General features: G+C 37.7%; 1 protein-coding gene across 8 annotated transcripts in view; it reads left to right on the top strand.

The window, feature by feature from the left end:
* Positions 1-12,297, top strand: part of LOC141394595 (uncharacterized) — a 102,175-nt gene that overhangs the window by 53,687 nt on the left and 36,191 nt on the right. The window contains exon 1 of one of the 8 annotated variants that reach the window (XR_012410459.1): positions 10,368-10,590. The exons of the other annotated variants lie outside the window; for them this stretch is intronic. The gene's annotated coding sequence lies outside the window, so the exon portion shown is untranslated. Of the gene's footprint in view, positions 1-10,367; positions 10,591-12,297 lie in introns of those variants that run through there. 8 annotated transcript variants of the gene reach the window in all.

The following is a 12,297-nucleotide window of genomic DNA, read 5'->3' as shown; positions in this document are numbered from 1 at the left end:
ACCACGCCCATTTTTACGCCCACTTTTTCAATTTTAATCTTCTCTACAAAAACTACTGAATTGATTTTCTTGAAATTGTCATGGAATGGCCACCGATGAAAATAGACTACATAATTTGTTGAATTTCGAAATGGGCGGGGTACTTCCCCTATACCCTATATCTTTAAAAGTACTATATTTACAATAATTACGAATGTATCGGTTTGGAAATTAATTTGCGAGACAATTGTTCTTGTGTCTCCGACCTTACCTACTTATTTGGGACCCAAAAACATGACCACGCCCACTTTTTAAAATATGTTACATCTACCATACTACTGAACCGATTTTCTGGAAATTGTCAGGGAATGTACAGGCTAAATATTTTATTGAATTCCAGAGGGGGTGCGGTACCTCCCCTATGCGATATTTAAAAAAACGCTATGTTTGCAAATATTACGAATGTATCGGCTTAAAAATGTACGTTCTTTGTGGCCTAAAAACCCGACCTAGCCTGCCTTTTTTAAATATGTTATATCTCCAATACAACTGAATTTCCATGAACTTTGCAGCAGAAGCTCAGCGTTGGATTATATCAGATTCAGCATACATTTTGGGAGAGACAATGGGGTTGTGTGTATACCAGGTACATATTTGGAGCCAAATTACCGGACCACACCCACTTTTTAAATATGTTATATATTGAAAACTAATGACCACGCCCACTTTTTTCAATACATTATTTTTCGAAAACTACTGAACCTAATTTCATGCAATTTTCAGAAAATGTTCAGGAATGTCCCGTGGTCCAAAATGCCCTTTATTTATAGACGAATTTCCGGGGCTTATTGTTTTATAATCGCTCTATTTGCTAAACTTATGAGTGCAAATAAATTTTCGAGACAAAGGTGGTTGCGCCTCCGACCAAGACAAACGATAAATTTACAAATTTCCTTAAATGATGAGGTTCAACGGTTCATCAGCCATGAAAAACTAAAACATAAAAGTCTCAATAAGCTGGAGAATTCGACTTAATCATTTTTTTTAACTTTTATAATTAGACCGCTATAGGATAAAGACAGGGGACATGGACAATAATAAATCCTAAACAGCATCAATGAACGAAAAAATCCGACAAAGTCCGTAGTAAAATAGAAAGGTTACAGACAAAATCTGTAGATACATTTAAATTCCTCCTCGGTTTGACAATGGGCCGAAGAATTGAGGTAGAAAATATAAATTTTTGAATTGTCATAACAAGTTGTCATAAAAACTCATTGCGACGGGCCAGTAACGCGGACCGGGGTCTGCTAGTTTAAAATAGGGATCATAGAAACATCATGTACAACGGAACAACAAACACTAAGTATCCTACTGCAGATAATAATGCACCAGATTATTGCCCTTGGGTCGCAGTGAAAGTGTGGAAATCTTTTTGTCTAAAAAAATTGCGATAAAAACATCTTGTACCGCGTGACACGATCAGCACCACCTCTACTTTAAATCATCAAATATTCCATACTAAGTGTGATACTTCAGTAAATAATGTACCAGATTAATCAGCGATGGGTCGAAGTAGATGTGTGGAAATCCTTTGGCGCGATAAAACATCATGTAATTCCGACCAGAGCTCAGAATACTCGCTCGAATTCCACTAGCGAGTGTAACTCTTCTCTAATTCGAGTAAATTGAGGGAGGCAACTTGCCCCCTCCCCACCACCAAACAAAAACTTACGCCACCCTCAAATAAACCTGCCCCCACTCCCACCAAATTTTCACTCGCGAGTAAATCGGACCTCTGATTCCGACAAACAAATACCCCATACTAAGTGTCGTATTGCAATAGATGTTGTGCCAAACTACACAAAGATGGATCGCATTCAGGGTCGTATGCAAACGGAGGAGAAATAATGTGGGTTATTCTGAACGAAAATATCCCATGAGCTTTCTCACTATCTCCTTTAAATGAAACGGTAGGGAGACAAAACTGCCGGGGAATTTACATTTACAATAACCCCCAATATGTTCGTGATATTTTCGAACATTTTCAAAAAAGGGTGGGATGTGCTTTAAACGTGTTGTGTTTTAGCACACAATAATTGTCCTCGCATCGCTTCCAGATTGTTACACCTGGCAAAGTTTTTAGTTCCTAGTATCCAAGGGTTCGCTTTTACCTTAAAATCATGAATCTAATCTCACAACACATCGACCTTGCCAGTAGGCGGCTAGGGTAAGAAAACATTGAAGTGTTTTCTGGAAATTTTATTGAAATCAAATGTTATTAGATACCATAACGATGTGGGCGTTATTGATTATATGTGCGGGATTTTCATTTATTGCCTCTTCACAACATCCGTTTGTTTTTCCTTTATACCAGGAATAATCACCATATTTTCTATTGCATACTTTAGGGTGCTGTTATTGTGTGAGGCTTTATTTATAGCCTAACCTACACCCACCTGCAATTAGTCAAACTATTCGCAATGTAAACACATATATATGTATGTATTTATATATATAAATAAATTATCAATTTAGATATAAATCTATAAAAGTTGTTGTTATTTCCTTTTTGTAAAGCAATAGCATATAAATCAATCATTAAATTATCTTTTCCTAAGCTATTTCCATTTGGACTTAATAAACCACACAACAATTGTCCTCGCATCGCTTCCAGATTGTTATTCCTGTCAAGTTTTTAGTTCCTCGCATCCAAGGGATTGCTTTTAACTTCAAATTATTAATCGAATCTCACAACCCATCGACGTAGCCAGTAGGCAGCTAGGGCTAGAAACATTTAATTGTTTACTGAAAATTTTATTGAAATCAAATGTTAATAGAGACCATAACGATGTGGGCGGTAATTGATTCTATGTGCGGGGTTTTCATATATTGCCTCTTCACAACATCCATTTTTTTCCTTTCTACCAGGAATCGGCACCATATTTTCGTTTGCATACTATAGGGAGCTGTTATTGTGTGAGGCTTTATTTATAGCCTAACCAAGCACCCACCTGCAATTAGTCAAACTATACACAAAGTAAACACATATATATGTACATATTTATATATAAATAAATTATCAATTTAGATATAAATCTACAAAAGTTGTTGTTATTTCCCTTTTGTAAAGCAATAGCATATAAATCAGTCATTAAATTACCTTTTCCTAAGCGATTTCCATTTGCACTTAATAAACCAACTATGTTGGTAATTATAAACATTTCCTCTTTCTGTTCTTCTTCAGGTTTGTAATGACACTTTCGAACTAATTACAAATGGTTATTGTTGACGTTGTCACATTGTATTGTACACAAAGAGAAGAGTGGTCAAAAGAAGGCGTCACTTCAACTGCTATTAATTTGTTACTGCATTGTTTGTTGCTGTTGTTGTCGAGTTATTTCCATTGCCCTGTGCTGTGCTATTACACACGTAATTTCTATCAGTTAAAAGTTATAACAGGTTATTGTAAATTCTCTGCTTCGTCGTCGTTCGTGGTGTCCTTAACTATCCATTTCCATGACAATTCCCAATAGGGGTTTCTTTTGTTTTGTTTGCGCAAATGAAATGTCCAAGTCAGAAAGTGAATCTGCTCTAATATGCATTAGCAGCAGTGGCGTCTGTAGTCGGGTATTCAAAGGTTTGGGGGATAAAGAAAAGTTCCAAACAATTGAGGCTATGTAAGCTTTGACAAACGTAAACCAAAATAAAAATTGGTTTCTTTAAACTCGTGCTTAATCAGTAGACAGCGGAGTTTAATGCAACCCCTAATTTTGGTCCGATCCGATTCAGGTCAAATTTTGGGACTGGGCATATTTTTTGCTTCTGATTAAATTGCAATCGAAACATATGACAACAAATATTTCAATAATAGGCACAAAAATGTTCGTGTGTACAATTTTTCTGTTTAAAGTTCTCTTCATATCGAAAAATCGGGAGGTATCCTTATATGGGGGCTATTACCAAATTTCAGCCATTTCGCTAAGGCCTGGACCTATACCGAAAAACTTTAGGTCGAATGTTTTATACCCCCAAGGAGGCTTTAATACCAATTGTCAGCCATTTCGGAGGGATATTGAGGCCACAACCTTCAAAATATCGAAAATCGGGAGGTACCGTTCTATAGGGGCTATATGAAGACGTGGACCTACACCCACGAATTTCAGGTCGCAAGTTTTATACCCCCAAAAAAGACTAAATTCCAAATTTCAGTCATGTCGGTGGGATATTGAGGCCACAACCCTTAAGATACCGAAAATCGGGAGATACGGTTCTATGGGAGCTATTTGAAGTCGTGGACCTATACCGAAAAACTTCAGGTCGAAAGTTTTATACCCTCAACGAAGACTTAATACCAAATTTCAGCCATTTCGGAGGAATATTGAGGTCACAACCTTCAAAATACCGAAAATCGGGAGGTACTATCCTATGGGGGCTATATGAAGACGTGGACCAATACCGACAAATTTCAGGTGGAAAGTTTAATACCCCCAACGAAGACTCAATACAAAATTTCAGCCATTTCAGTGTGATATTGAGGCCACAACCTTAAAAAAAAATCGGAATCGGGTATATATAGGAGCTATATGAAGACGTGGACCAATACCGACAAATTTCAGGTGTAAAGTTTCATACCCCAAACGAAGACTTAATACAAAATTTCAGCCACTTCGGTAGGATATTCAGGCAGCAAGCCCTTGATATGCAAAATATGCAAACATTTCTGGGCCTAATTCGTTTTATTCTGTCTAATCAGATGTTCTCTACGGCTATCCTAACCATATATACATTTGCATAGGATTCCGCTGTCTATTAATCAGACACGAAGGTGACGACACAGTAGTCGAATTGGGCATCTATAAAAAAAAAATTCCACAAATATCCCTGAAAAGGGGACAAGGGAAATAGCAGACCTTCACTTTTTCAATCAGTGGAGTCTAATTCCATAATTAGCTCTTTGATATAACAAAAACACGAAAAACGGCACGACCCACACACAGCCTTAATCCCAACCATAAAATACCCCGTTAGTTTAGGTTTAAGGATGTACAGCAATCTAATAGTATAGGTGACTGTTTCACTCAGAGACCGTTGGTCCATTGTGTTCATTTTGGGTAGGTTAAAGGCGTTGAAGATGGTGCTGTGGTAAGATGATGATGCTGATGAAGTTATCGGATAAAGACGATAAAGTTAGAGATGAGGAAGAGTAGATTACCGGGTTGTAGCAGTATCATTGATCGAATGTGTTACTGGAAGTAGACAAAAGAAACAGAAATTTTTAGTAGTTATGGTCCTTTGCCAAGCCAGGATAAGTGCTTGGCAGAGTTAAGTAAGATAATGGGATCTATGTCAGGTCAAAATATCTATCTCATATCCACCTAGTATTCGGTGTCTTCTTGATTGCAACAAGGGACACCTATAAAGTAGAAGTTTAGTTTTACTCTGCATCTTCACATAGCCTGCATTTGTCAAGGCCACTGTCATTTCACTTTGAAGTTAGAGATCTCACTCTGCAGTTACCTGTTATAAGTCCCACCGAGATTTTCATCCCTAACTAGTCGAGTGAGAAGTGGGAGGTCGTTCTACGATGAGATTGCTTTGAATATCCGCAAACAGGTTCCAATAACCATCTTTGATGTGCCTTCTCGCTGTAGGTCTCACGAAGTTTGTCGATGTAGTAGCACATTTGTGGCCGGACAGTTTCATCAAATGGCAGGTCGATAGACTTAGAGCCACCTCGAGTTAGTTCATCTGCTGCTTCGTTTGCCATTATATTACTATGACCCGGAACCCAGCATAGTTTAACGATATTGCGTATGTCATGCAGAGCTTTCCTGCAACTAAGTATAGCACAAGAGTTAATGGTATGTGACTTGAGAGCCTTGAGAGTCGCTGGGCTATCGACGTTTGTAGTCACTGTCAGGTCCTATAAGATTACAATCAAGTCCTTTCACCAATTCCGCAGTTTTCCTGATAGCAAGAATATCTGCCTGAAAAACGCCGCAGCTATTGTTAAGCTTATATGAATATTTAATTAGTGGGTTTTCGCAGTATATGCCGGCGACACCAGTGCCTGTGTATATTGCCAGATCGTCCAGAAGAGAATTACATTCAACCCATGTTTCCCTACTAGGAAATATAACCGATAGTCATACCTGAAGGAGGTGGGCATATAGTCGCTTACACAACACCAGTCATTTAATTCAAGCTGTATTATCAATTAATTTTAAGACTTTCGCATGTCCGAAGCGCCGTTCTTTTCACTTGAAACTGTATTAGGTTTTTCCGAGGTTGAAGATCCAGAATATCGTTTAAAGCGACCTGAGGGGTATTGACGCAGTCCTTTGTACTGCAGAGTAGATAATTATCCAGACTTTGTTTATCAAGAAAAATCTTTTTAATGGCAGATTTACGGCGTGCCTTAAAAAACTGGCAGGATAGCATCATTCGTGCTTTAAAATTACGGCATGAACACAAACGTCCAAAACATCATGTATCGCGTGACACGATCCGTGTCTATCTCTAAACTCGACCAACAAATACCCCTTCCTATGTATCTAAGCGAAAAAGAAGTAATGTTTTTGTGTGATTTTCGTGCTTCGCCCGTGTTTAACCTGAGGCACGAAAGACAAAAACATTATGTACCACAGAGCACAACCCGGCTGTGTCGTACTGCAGTAAATAGTGTGCCACACTACTCACCGAAGGGTTGCAGACACGAATCAAAGCAAAGGAGAAGAAACTCTTTTAGTGGAATCAAAAACATTATGTACTGCGTGACACGGCCAGTGCATAACTGTAATCCCGACCATCAAATAATGTATACAAAATGTCATATTGCAGGGGATAGTGTGCGGCACTACCTACCGAAGAGTCACAGTCTCGAATCTAAGTGGAGGAGAAGAAATATTTTAATGTGATTTTCGAATATTTCAAAGAGTGCAGATTTTGAAAACAATCATTTGGCAGGATCGGGCCATTGCGTGCTTCCTCGTATTTCATTTTAAGACACGAATGACGGAGCACTAAGCACGACACGCGGTCTATTATAATGCCAATAACTCAATGCCTCATATAATCTTACCTTATGTATGTTACTGTAAAGCGCAAACCGTTGAAACTTTCGTACGAAACTTTCACAGATTTTGGGAGAGAGAGAGAGAGAGGAGATGAAGGAGCTCCTTTACCCCCGCTTCCTCCCAAAAGATGTGAAGTTTAGTATGGAAGTTTCAACGGTTTGGTATGACCTGATTGAGATGTCTACAAGGTTATTTTCAATAAGTACAGGAATGAAATCATGTATGTTCCCAAATTATAAGGTAGTATTAAGCGGAGCGGTGATTCGTGGACTAACTCTGGTCTAAAGACTCTCAATCTGCTCAATCAACGGATAGGCAGATTAACTAGTCTCCCAAGTTTATGGAGGGAGTTAATATAGCGGCCAGTTTTCGCAATATATTATCTAAGGATCCCAAATCCAAAGGTAGTACTAAGCGGAGCCACGGTTTGTGGACTAAATCTGAACTAGAGATTCTCGAACTGCTATCTGGATAGCTCCTGAACATCTCGAGTATCTTACGCACATTTTTTACGACTCTTTATTTATTCTTCTGAAACTACTCTTCTTCTCTTCGCCCGAAATGTTCCCTTACACTTCGTGTTGCTACTACAGCATGTGTTTAAGTTGAGCTGAATAGGATTGCGCTGTCTGTTGTATCGTCAGGTTATGTCCTATGTTAGATCGTACTTTTGCTTCAACATAAAGACGAGCGTGTACATTGGCTGCTACAAGGAAATGGTCCGAATCGATGATGTTCGTTCCTCTAATCGATCGAACATCTAACACGCTGGAAGAGTTTCTTCCGGCTAGCACAACATGATCAATCTGGTTTCTGATTTTTCCATCTGGGAAAAGTTCAGCTCTTTCAACTGAATTAGCTCAGCAATCTAGTTCATAGTTCACTACGCAGTTCAATCATTCGCATCAGAATTTAAGAAAAAATTTAAGAAAATTAATTAATTAAATTTAAAAAAAAATGTCTTTCACTTTATGCGTCACTTAAGGGATTTGTGAACGACATGTTGAACTAGATGGTGAATCGTTCGTTCGTTGGTCGTACTGTCACCGACTGATTCTAGTTCAGTAAACTATTGAACTATAATGAACTATATCGACTGATCTAGTTCATACGCTATTTTAAATGAATCGTTCAGTTGAACTAGTTTGTTCATGAACTATACAACTCTACTGGGGTTATCCAAGTGGCCTTGTGAATTTCGAGGTGTTGGAACCTGGTGCTGCTTACTACCATGTTTTTTGCCACTGCAAATTTGATGTCGGATGTTACTTCATGAAAGCTGAACTTCACGTGGGACCAAAGATAGATATTATCCCTACCAACTATAGCATTAAGATCTCCTAGAACAATCTTAATGTCATGACCAAGGTAACGCTCATATGCTCTAGAGTTGTGTAGTTCCGGAAAAGGAACTAGAAAGATCGATCCGCTCCGGGAACTATATTGCCCAGCTCTAATATGCGCTATGATGCTAGGTACTCGTAGAATATATTCTTGATCTTTTCATCTTACTCTTTAAAGAATGTTACGGATGGCGACAATTCTCACATCCACTTGGATACCATGTTTTTAAGTTTGTAATTTAATATAGCTCATGTTTGGGAGCCGCCGTGGTGGCAAATCCCTTCAGCGTAATGTTATCTTACATTTCCCGAGTATTTCAGCCATGAAAACTTCTCTACAAATGGTGTCAAAAGACACGTCGTTCGGACTCGGCGTCATTTGACATTTTTTTTTGGAAAGTTTGACAGTTTTTAGCCTAAGCGTACTCAGGACAGTTTGACATATGACCATATGTTGGGTTGTTTACAGTGGCTCGATTGAGACGCCTCCAAAATGGTTTTTGCACGCTTTTGCAGCATCTTCTGCCGATTGCTGTGATTTTTCGGGATCATACGCATAGTTCCATGATTCATCACCTGGATCCATTTTATAAACGTCTTTTGAAGCACCGCGATAGTATCAACACGGGATCCGACGATAAAAACCCCATTTTTGACGCCAAGTGTTCATGCAATATCAAATTTTAGTTGGTGGAATAAATGCCCAAGGATGCCTCTATCTAACGGTATATAACATGGCGATCTTGCATTATCCGTTTACACACGGCTTTTTTTTCTGGCACAACGGTCGTTTTTTTTTTTGGCGAGTGTCGGCCACGATTGTATTCATCATATATAGGGTGGCCCTTTATCGACATACAAAGGTTTAATTTGATCGATGCATTCTTGATTATCCACGTCGAAAGTAGTAAAAAATGATCGGACGAAAATGTAAACAACACACCACATGGTCGTATGACAAACTGTCTGACAAACTCCAAAAACACATTTCAAATGGCGACTGGCACCAGGTGTTGCCCAGGCCAGATATTTTTCGTGCAGACCTCGTATATAGCTCATGTTTCATTTCATGGCAGCCATAGCGCAGTTCGTAATCATCGAATTGTTTAATAAATAAGCATTAGTGAGTGCTACTGCCCTTTAATTTGTTCCTAACTTTGGGTTGTTCCTAACTGAACCTTTGTTCTGCAAGTCGCAGTTAGACTCTTCAACACTCTTGATTCGTTGTGCTGCTTCTCTAATTTGGAACATCATGGATTAGGATATCACCTTCCTGATATTTCTTGTAGAAATGATATGGGATAATACGAGTATGTCACCTTAAAGCTGTTCATGGGTTATTTAATGCATTTCCCCTTGACTATTGCTGCTAGTCCTGATAGTTCTCTTCGAAGAAGTTGCATCGAAGTTTGAATTACAATACAGCAATTCCCATTTTCATTTTATTTTCTAAGAATTCACATTTATTTCACTTCTTCTTCTCCTTTGCAAAACTTTATATGCTAAATGAATCACCTGCACGAAATCGTGTTACGAATATCCTTGAGTTTTCGGGGGTAGTCAATTTTGTAAAAAGAAAATAAATTAGAAAATTTTGAAGGTAAAATAACAGCCAGTCTGTCAGTCGAGTCAGGTTTTCTCTTGTACGTCCCTGAAATGTTTCAGTGTTGAAGGATGGATGGTTCGATTTAAACTTTGAGATGGCTCCGGAGTGTATATGGAGGAGTAGTAGTGTTGTTGTGTGCTTCTTTGTGCGGAGTGTGTCTTTTGGATGGAAGGATTAGGGATGGATGGTATTATGCATTGTTTTTGTTGTTGCTATTCACTTTCAATTCACCAAAAAGTTCAAGGACAAATGGTTGTGACGCTTTGCCGAGTGTCTCTCTATGTGTGTGTGTGTGTTTTAAGTACGTATGTATGCAATATCATTTAGCTATGGCAAAGGAAACTACAACATGTTTTTGTTGTTATTTTACTTTCCCTTCGTGTGCTCTTTGTACAGCTGCTACTACTGTTGACTGGCGCGTGCTTTTTTTGTTACTGTTGTTTCTGCTGCTGCTGCTCCTATCACAGGATAGTCAGTTGTTTCTGCACAAATACAAGTGGATACGTTTAGTCTGGCAATAGGAGTGGTTAGACCAAGTATTGTGTCAGTTCTATCAACGGACAATTTGTGTGGTGATAGTGTGGTAACTATTATTCCTTTTTTTTGTCCAAATTTTATTCATCAAAAGGATGTGTTGTGTAATTGTGTTTGAAATTACTATGTAAAAGTGTTAGTGGGTGTGTGTGCACGGGTGTGAATGTGAGTTATGTCAGTTGAAAAGCTATATATTTGGGTCATTTATTACAAATGAGAATGAACATTTAAAACACTTTGATTTAAGAACGATGAAATGTAACGAGTTCGAGTCTTCTGCAAGGCAATATCTTATTTTTCACCAGTAATAAAGTATTTTACTCTAATGTAAAACTTCTCGGTAAATAGTGTCGGATTTGATTTTACTAGTTAAAAGTCCATGGAAAACCGACATATAACCTGCGATTAAACGCGACTGTAATTGATTGTAAAAAAAATGAAAAATTACGAAAACAATTCAGAAATCATCAACCCTCTAACCGGTCAATTTTTTTCTAATTAAAAAAATTATTTATCGATAATTTTTAGGTAAATAAGCCATGTGTTAATAGTAAAAGCAGGCAAAAATGTTAAATTTATGCTCTAGAAGAGAAAAGTTTTTGACCGCCAAAAGGCGGACCTGCCCGGTGACGTAACTTGTGATTTTTTATTTTTTTAAATGTTCCTTAATATAAATTTGGATAAAAATTGTAATTGTTTCATAAACATATACTTAATATACATTTGGACTTACATCCCTGTAATTTACATTATATTTACCCTTGTTGGAGTTTAGTCTTTGATACCCTAATGACCACACTGGTTGATCTTCCTATGTCAGGCATTTGAGGAAGTACATCGTTATCGCCAGCTTCGTTGTATAATTGCAAAAAAAACATCACACTTACAAAGGATATGCCAGAAGTTGTGGAGCTTCGCGGGCATATATTACCGAAATTTGGTCAAAACTTTGATAGAACACATTTGTTCGTCAATGCATGATTTATGGTGTCATTAAATAAGATTTTTTTTGATGGAAACAAATTGGTTGGATGTCACTGAGTTACGAATTGTCTCTAAGGAATTTTTGCTAACTCTCAACATTGAGATACCATTACAAATATTTAAAATTCCTATAAATTTTTTTAAGTCCAACGTGGTTGAAATTTGAAAATTTGTGACAATATCGTAAATTTTTGCATAAGGAAAACATTTTTAAGCATTTATCTTCGTGTTTGAATGTCTAAAATATGTTTACAGAAAACTAAAATACAAATTGTCTGTGAATATAGCAATGCGTAAAGTTGACTGTAACCGACAGATCCGCCTTTAGGCAGTGTCCAATTTTCGCCCGTTATGTTTCGCAAAAAAAACTTATTCAAAACACTACTCATTGTGAATTAATAAGGATTTATACTTTTGTGAAAATTGCACTCTTCTCAAAAATAATTATTTTACACATTTCTTCTAAAAATTGACTTTGACACTCAATAATTAGTAACCAGCAGACAAATGATCGCTGCGTTTTTTTTGTCACTAAAAGCGTCATTCGTTTCTTTACTGATATTTACTGTCAAAACAAAGTTTTAAAAAATTAGAGCTGCATAGCAACGTATTTACTGCGACCCGTCTAAAGGCAGGCTTGCCGGCTAGAGGGTTAATGAAAATGTTAATTTTAAAATTTTTCGTCTACGAGGGCAGTTCGGAAACTTCTTAGCCTAGCACAAAAAGCGCGGTATAAACAGAAAAAATTTAAGTGTTTTGGAAACTTCCATCT

Source organism: Musca autumnalis, unplaced genomic scaffold, assembly GCF_047663935.1.
Source record: "Musca autumnalis isolate F117 unplaced genomic scaffold, ASM4766393v1 scaffold_2, whole genome shotgun sequence".
In the NCBI taxonomy this organism is placed as follows: Eukaryota; Metazoa; Arthropoda; class Insecta; order Diptera; family Muscidae; genus Musca; species Musca autumnalis.
This window is presented reverse-complemented; position numbering and strand designations above follow the sequence as displayed.